Raw genomic sequence first — 8262 nt, 5'->3', positions numbered from 1 at the left:
AAGAAAGGGGAAGGAGGAAGTAGTGGCTTTTGCCTCGCACGCTTTACGAGGTGCGGAGTCCACTTACTCTGTTGTGGAGCGTGAGGCCTTGGCTTGTTGGTGAGGTGTGGATTACTTTAGGCAATACGTATGGGGTTCGAAGTTTATCATTCGTAAGGACAACAAGCCTTGGGTAATTTGTTCTCTACTAAAGGTGCTAGTAATGCCACTCCTCGCATTGCCAAGTGGCATTACAGGTAATTTGGAATACATTCCTAGCGTTAAAAACATCGTTGCGGATTGCTTATCCAGATTACCTCTTTCAAATGACCAATGAGGTGAACAGTTAGAGGATGAACTTGTATTGTGGCCTCATTGATGGCTTCTGGTTTTATTTGTATTTCAGAGGAAGAGTGGAAGTTTGCCGTCCATCAGGATGAATTGATTCAAGAAGTTATTGGCATGTTAGGAAAGGGATGGATACCAAAGGATGGTAAAGTGAGTTCATTTAGACATGTTTTTCCTGAGTTGAATATGCATTCGGATATTTTGAAGAGAATGGATTTGTTGGTAGTACCTGTTTCTTTGCAGAAACAAGCAGAATATGGCTCATGAAGGCATATGGGTATGAGGGCCATGAAAGGAAGACTTAGAGAAGTTTTCTGGTGGCCTGGAATGAATCGTTCGGTTGAACATTCTGTGAGAAACTGTATTTCATACGCTATCAGTGATAAGACCCAAATCATGTTTCCCAGTCCCATCGAGGCTGTGCCGGTTCCTGACAAACCATGGCTCAAATTAGCTTGAGACGTCATATGAGCCATGTTTGCTTTGGATGACCGGAGCAGGTATGGATTGGTGGTGGTGAATTATGGTTCTAGGTTGCCTGAGGTGAAATTTGTGAGATCGGCCAACAATTTCTATTTCTATTTCTGGGTTTGGTGAAGCGCAACAGCTACCCCAGCAATGGGGTGTCCCGGCGCTAAGATACAGGCACGCAGACTGAGGGTAGAGGGGGAGGGGGGGAAGGGGAATCTAGGGAGCGGGGAAGAGGTGAGTCTTAATTGCTTTACGGAAGGCTGGGAGGGAATCAATGGAACAAATGCTGAGGGGGAGATCGTTCCACAATTTGGGACCAAGGACGCTAAAGGAGCGGCCTCCAGTTCGGCAGAGTCGAGTCCTAGGGATTGTCAGGAGAAGTTGGTTGGAAGAACGCAGAGCACGGCCAGGAACGTGAGGTTGGGCAAGGTTGCGCAGCAGAGGGGGATTTCCTTGTTTAACGATCTTAAAGATCGTGACTAAGGCCTTGAATTTAATTCGGAGTTCCACGGGCAGCCAGTGGAGCTTACGGATAGTAGCTCTGGCTGAACATCTGCGTGGAAGGCCGACCAGCGTTCTGGCTGCCGCATTCTGGATACGTTGGAACCTAGTTGTTTCCGCTTTGTTAACTCCCAAAAGGAGGACGTTAGCGTAGTCCAGGCGCGATAGGATGGTAGCCTGGATGATTAGCTGGCGAGCCTTAGAGTCGAAGAGCCCAAGTATGGGCCTGAGGTTCCTTAGGAGGCCTATGCAGGTGGCTGCCACCTTTTTAGTGAAATGAAGAGATTATGGATTTTCTCTCTTCTTTATTTTTGAGGGAAGGTGCTCCAATTGAACTCGTCACTGACAATGGGGTGCAGTTCATCGGTACCAGACTGGGAACCACAACCAGCCCTGGCAAAGTGCACAGCCACCCCCCCCCCCACCCTCCACACTCATGGGGGGGTTGGTTGTGGAGGTGCCCTCGAGCACCGGTTTTCGGTTGATTTTGTTACAGGGCCGATTTTGCAGTTCTGCTGCAAAAACGACCCTGTAACAAAAACGGCCCCCAGGGGCCCAAAACTGGCCCCCACCCGTGTGGCGCACCGGGGGATTGCCCGGTGCCCGCTATGGCCAGTCCGGGCCTGCAGTTCATGATTAAAGGAATTTCAATAGTTTTTGTGTCATTGGGGCATCAAACACATCATTACTTCCTTACATCATCCCCGCAGCAGTGGTTTAGTGGAGCGCTGTAACAGGGCCATGAAAGATAGCATTCAATTGTACATGGCCAATGGTTTGAACTGGAAAAAGGACCTAATAAATTTGCTGTGGGCTCTACGTGCCACTCCCATTGCTATTACCAAAGTATCTCCTTTTGCAAGATTAAAGGGTAGGTTAGCTTACACTAAATTGGTTAGACCCTGGATGCGTGATTTTAATGTTTCTAATGTGAAACCTGAGTTAGTGAAAAACAGTTCTAACAAAGCTCAGAGCAGGTATGTTACTAATGAACCAATTAAAGGAAGAAAACAAGTTGTTTTTAAAGAAGGGGATTGGGTTAAAGTGAGACTTCCTGGTTTTGGTACCAAAGGTCATTCCAAATGTTCTTGTCCTATGAAAATCATTGCTTTGAGAGGTAGATCCCTTGACTGAATGATGTAAAATGGTGGAATATGGAGAGGTTGTCAAAACAGAGATTTGTTGGTAACCATAGCATGACTTCCACTTCTCAGAGCATGTCCAGTTCCATCATCCACGGTGAGCCTAGTTTTAATGCTTCTGCAAGAGAAAGGAGACCTCCTGTTTGCTTCAAAGAATAAGTTAAATCTTGATGCACTTTCAGTTATGATCCCGGTTGAAGTTCATTTTATATTTTCTTTTGGTTTGTTTTGGTTGTTTTTCAATTGTATGTATTCTACATTACTATTCTTTTCTCAATGTTGTAAGGGAAGAGATGTGTTGGGTTCTGTATATCTTTAACTCTTGCACATGCCACCATGACTACCAGCTCCATGTTGGAATGGTGGCATGTGGAACGGTCAGAAGGGCAGTTGGGAGCTGCAGTTTGATCTGACTGGTCGTTTACCTTGGATGTTAATAATCATCAATAAAGAGCGTGTCAGTCAATGTGCCCGCAGAGAAGATGGCGCTTGCTAGTATTGTGCGAAGTGCCAGGAGTTGGGGGATTCATGAGCCGTTGGGACCCCTGGAGAGAGCCTCCGATAAGGGGTTGAATTTCGCAGTCAATCCCGGAGGCGATGTCGAGGCCCCACTAGGATTGGAGATGGAGCACGGGACAACCACCCTTGCTTTCAAGTTCCTCCATGGCGTGATTGTGGCTGTGGACTCCCGTGCAACAGCTGGCTCCTACATTGCCTCGCAGACTGTGAAGAAAGTCATTGAGATCAATCCCTATCTGCTGGGCACTATGGCAGGTGGTGCCGCTGACTGCAGCTTCTGGGAGCGCCTGCTGGCGCGGCAATGTCGGATATATGAACTTCGCAACAAGGAACGTATCTCTGTTGCAGCCGCCTCAAAGCTACTTGCCAATATGGTGTACCAGTACAAAGGCATGGGATTGTCCATGGGAACCATGATCTGTGGCTGGGACAAAAGAGGGCCAGGTCTTTACTACGTGGACAGTGAGGGAAACCGGATCTCTGGTTCTGTCTTCTCAGTGGGCTCTGGCTCCATGTATGCCTATGGTGTGATGGACCGCGGTTATAAGTATGACATGTCAGCTGAGGATGCCTGTGAGCTGGCCCGTCGCTCCATCTACCAGGCTACCTATCGTGATGCCTACTCTGGCGGCATAGTCAGCCTTTACCACGTGCGTGAGGACGGCTGGGTACGTGTGTCTCAGGATGACGTGGCAGACCTCCACCAGAAGTACAAGGACAGCGAGTGAAGCACCCATAAAGGGCTTTTCAATGTTCAATGGCAGCAGCAATACAGTGGGAATCTGGATGCCACGGACCAACTGGACTGAAATATGACATGATCAATATGTGGGTGTTGGCTGCTGACGTCCGTAGTGTGTGGGAGGTTTGGTGTTATTCTGCTGGCCTTCTTTCCAAATATTGAAAATTCATTTGTTGCTCATTATTTTGCCACAATGTTAATTTGTATTAAACTGTTGGCTCTTGTGGCCCAAAGTCAATAAAGAAACCTGAACTTACCAGACTAATCTGCGTCTTCCTTTCACTCTGGTTCTTGCATCTGCTCTGCTTCCCAGTTTAAGGGAACGAATGTCCGCGGTAGCCAGGCTCTCTCCATCAGATCCTGGGCTGTCCTAGCCTTGCGGATCACCAAGTCATCTTTCCTGGCCACATAGAAGCATTTCTGGTCCAGAAAATCATGTTGCAGCAGGAGTCAGCATTATTCAGTCGCCCCATTGGCAGATAGTAATTCTTTTTACCATGTGTTTTTCATTTTTCCCAGTCAAAATCACTTCTTGGCTTTCAGATCTATTGAAATATTTTTTAGAATATTTAACTAACTGTGATAGGCATACTTTCCTAGGTGAATTAAGTTTGAATTCCAGCACATTCCTCTCCAACAATTTCAGCGCACTATAATCCATTTCGGCCCCAGCGAGGCACTTAATGTACACTTTATGGCAAAAGTTAGTCCACAGTGCTTTACGTTGAAGGTTTTGATAAAGGCAGAACTGAGTTGTATCCAGGATTCTCTCAAACTCTCATAACTCTTCCCAAATGAAACCTCTTCTGGGCTCTGTAGAATTAATAGCCTATCTTGAAGTGAATCAAACCCTGCACCTTTCGCAGTCTGGATTTAGACCAGGCCATAGCATGGAAACTGCCCTTCTGGTGGTCACCGACTCTTTGAGACTCTCATTGGATGCAGGAACTCCCTCTATGCTTGTGATGTGAGATTGTTCCACAGCCTTTGATACAGCATCTCATGCGAGGCTGTTGAAGAGACTGCACGAGATAGGCATTCAGGGGATAGCTCTTAAATGATTACACAATTTTGTAGAAGACAGATTTCAAACGATCACTCTTGGCCCCTTTACCTCCCATAAGATGCGACTGGACAAGGGTGTTCCATAGGGCTCATGCCTGAGCCCTACCTTGTTCAATATTTATATGACACCCCTTGCTAAGGCTATTGAGCAGGCGTAAGGAGTGACACAGCACAGCAAGTATAGGCCACCCCTGAGCAGTGCTGGAGTTGTGTCGCACTTGAGACTTTTGGCTTTGGAATAATATCCTACGGTGACGATACTCAGCTGACCTTCACTTTTAATTCCGATCTGGCGGATGTACGTTGTTACAATGCATGCTTTTACCACGCATGCCTTTACAACGCAGGTTTTTCAACGCAAGTCGTTACAACGACTCACGTTGGGGGGTGCTGGATAGTGAATAGTTTAATTTACTATTCCAACTCCAGTCCCCGTGGATAGTAGGGAAGGTGTTGGATAGTAAATTAAACTATTACCTATCCTAGAGCGCCCCCAGCGCAATTTGTTGTAATGACTTGCGTTGAAAAACCTGCGTTGTAAAGGTACTGCGTTGTAAAAGTTGCATCGTAAAGGATGTTTCCCGATCTGGCCATTTCCAAAGACCTCTTTGCTAAGGGACTTCTAGCCATCTCGATTTGGATGACTGACAGCTATCTACAATTGAATGTTGACAAGACCGAGATCTTGTTGTTCAGCAAAGCCACGACATTATGGTCTAACGACTGGTGGCTCCCTCAACTAGGGTCAGTCCTGTCTCGCACGCAATCTGTGAAGAACCTTGGCCTAAAATTTGACCAAGCGATCTCAATGAAAGACCATATTCTGGCTACCACTGGTTTGACCTACCAAAATATATGTCTTCTACATAGAATATTTCCCTACCTTTGGATCTCTGCCAGAAGAACCTTAGTCCAAGTCTTGGTAGCGAGCTGATTAGACTACGGGAATGCTTTACTGGCTGCAGTATATCAGGTAGTTCAAAATACGGCAGCCAGGCTTGTCCTTAACCCTCCACCTGGTTCTCGATCAGCCCCTTCGTCGAAGGCTCTTCATTAGCTGCCCGTAAAACAAGCATTTTCAATGCAATTGGTCTTGCATGTGCGAGAGTTTGAGCTATTGGTATTGTAAATGAGAATGCCTTTCATTTATGTGTTGGTTTAAAAAATAAAAATAAAACGCATTGTCATTTACAATTCCAATAGCTTAAACTCTCACAAAAGCTAGACATATTGCATTGCAAATGCTTGTTAATAGTGCCTGCTATCATCAACACTGTCTTCCAGTAGCTCTCTGAATAACAAGTGTTTTTATTTCCCAACTCTGTGGTGGTTCGATTACCATCAACAGAAGGATAAAAAGCAGAGGCAGCCCTAGTTTTATGCGACACGAAAACTCACGGTTGGCACGGGCAAGTGTAGTATCTGAAACAAATGATACAGAGAATATTGCAGGAGTCACAAAGTAAAATTAACACGGGAGGGGGAAGTGCACGGACAGACGCCCTTAACAGGGTTTGAGCTTCGACGTCGGCTGTAATTATTAGCAAATCGCTCTCTATTAATTAAAAATAAATACATAAACAGCGATCTCAGAGGGGTGGTGGGCAGAGACAAATTAAAAAAAAACACCTGATTGGAACGGGGAGTGTTGCATCGGAAACAAATGATGCAGAGAATTGTGCCTGAGCCACAAAGTAAACATAACACAGGAGGGGGAAGTGCACAAACAGTCACCCTTGTAAGGTTGATGAGAAGGAAACTGAGAAATGCAAGTGCAAAGTGTGTTAGGAAGCAGCCGTGTCCTGTGAGTGCTGTGTACATTTGTTAAGTAAATAGTTCTTGGAACTGCTAATTAAAGCTCCCGAATTAGGACACATGTAAAAAGGCCAGTTGTCATGAGAGGTAACAACAGGAGACAGGTAGGTTGTAGGGAGGGACTAATAAGCCTATTAACAAATCAGAAGCCATCATTTATAAAGGACAGCCAATGAAAAATGTGGGAGGAAACTTCAAGTCCATACCTGAACCCAGCATGTCTTGAAGAGACAGCGCAAACGCAAACGCTGCCTAGGCGAGACCTAAAAAATCAGTATTTTTAAGATCTTTAAGATTTTTAAGATCTGCTGCCTCACAAATAAAGCCTTAGGGGGCAAAGGCCCTAGTTATCTCCAACAGAAAATTAAATTGCCTATACCCACCAGAGGTTTAAGATCTTAGGACAAAGCCCTGCTGTGCGTAATCTGCTCCACTTGGCCAGAAGCAGTGGGAGAGACTTTTCCTACCTGGCTCCTTTTTCTTGGAATAGACTCCCTGTTCACATTCGTACCTGCATGAACTTTTACCAATGTCAGAAATTGCTAAAAGCCTCCCTTTTTTCAAATCCATCTTTTTGTGTGGCTGCTTGCTTATTACTGTTGGCAGCACTGAGATACCTCAGTGATTTGAGCGCTACATTCAATTTAATTAAGAACATAACTGTGATTATGAAGAAATAGGTTTTGAGACTTCACAAGTTCGAAAGCAGGCAGGCTGGCTGCAGCCTCATTTCTGTTACTCAATTCTTGATGTAAATGTGGTCAGAACTTATATTTTCCATTTAAGCTGCGTACTTAACTTTGAGAGGGTATAGTGACAACTGAGTTACTCAGTTTTGAATAACATATCAAAACGGGCTCAGCTCTACTCTACACCAAGCTCTAATTTGGAATGAATATAGCTCTTTGTCCCGCAGTCTTTTTTCCAGCATGGAATCACAACGCGGTCGTTACCACGACCGCATTGTGATTCCGCATACCATTACTCCGCAAGTCGGAACAACGACTTGCCGAGGGGGGGCGCTGGATGTTGGAATACTATAATTTACTATTCTAACTCCAGTCTGTGCGGACACTAGCGAAGGTGTTGGATTTTAAATCCAACACCTCGCCCCCCCCCCCACCCCCCCTCCCTCCACAAGTCGTTGTTCCGACTTGCGGAGTAATGGTATGCGGAATCACAACGCAGTCGTGGTAACGACTGAGTTGTGATTCCATGCGGGGAAAAAAATCGTCATAAACCTAGTTTACCATTTGGAATTTCACATGACTGTTTCTTCAGCTCATTACAAGTTTTACTCTAAATGTGAATGGAGGTTCTTCTCAACAGGCTCACGTTCTGAGTTTGACTTTGAGGTTGCTTGAGATGTTTCAGCACACTTTACAGCTGACTGGGAAAAATGTTGTATATCCAAGTAAGTAGCAAATAGATGTTCCCATTCATGAATGGATCACACAGTTTGCAGGCCAAAATGAAATTTGGAAAAGTCTAGTGAAAAGATATATTTCCTTACTCTAATCATGAGACAATAAATTCCAATGTGGCAGATGGAGACTTCATGGGGAGAAATAGAATATAAAAGAATGAGACAGTGAAAGCTGCAGACATTTCTTGGATGTCAAGTTGTAGGTGGGCGCTCATATTAATACTCAGGTTCTCACTACTACTCGGACTGGGGCT

The 8262-nt window shown here is 45.3% G+C and overlaps 1 pseudogene; it reads left to right on the top strand.

Moving 5' to 3' along the window:
- Positions 1–2899: 2899 nt before the first annotated feature.
- Positions 2900–3920, top strand: LOC147700960 (proteasome subunit beta type-5 pseudogene; annotated as a pseudogene).
- The last annotated feature ends 4342 nt before the right edge of the window (positions 3921–8262 follow it).

Source organism: Lissotriton vulgaris, chromosome 7, assembly GCF_964263255.1.
Source record: "Lissotriton vulgaris chromosome 7, aLisVul1.2, whole genome shotgun sequence".
NCBI lineage: Eukaryota > Metazoa > Chordata > Amphibia > Caudata > Salamandridae > Lissotriton > Lissotriton vulgaris.
The sequence above is the reverse complement of the archived record's forward strand: the minus strand, read 5'-3'. Positions and strand labels throughout refer to the sequence as shown.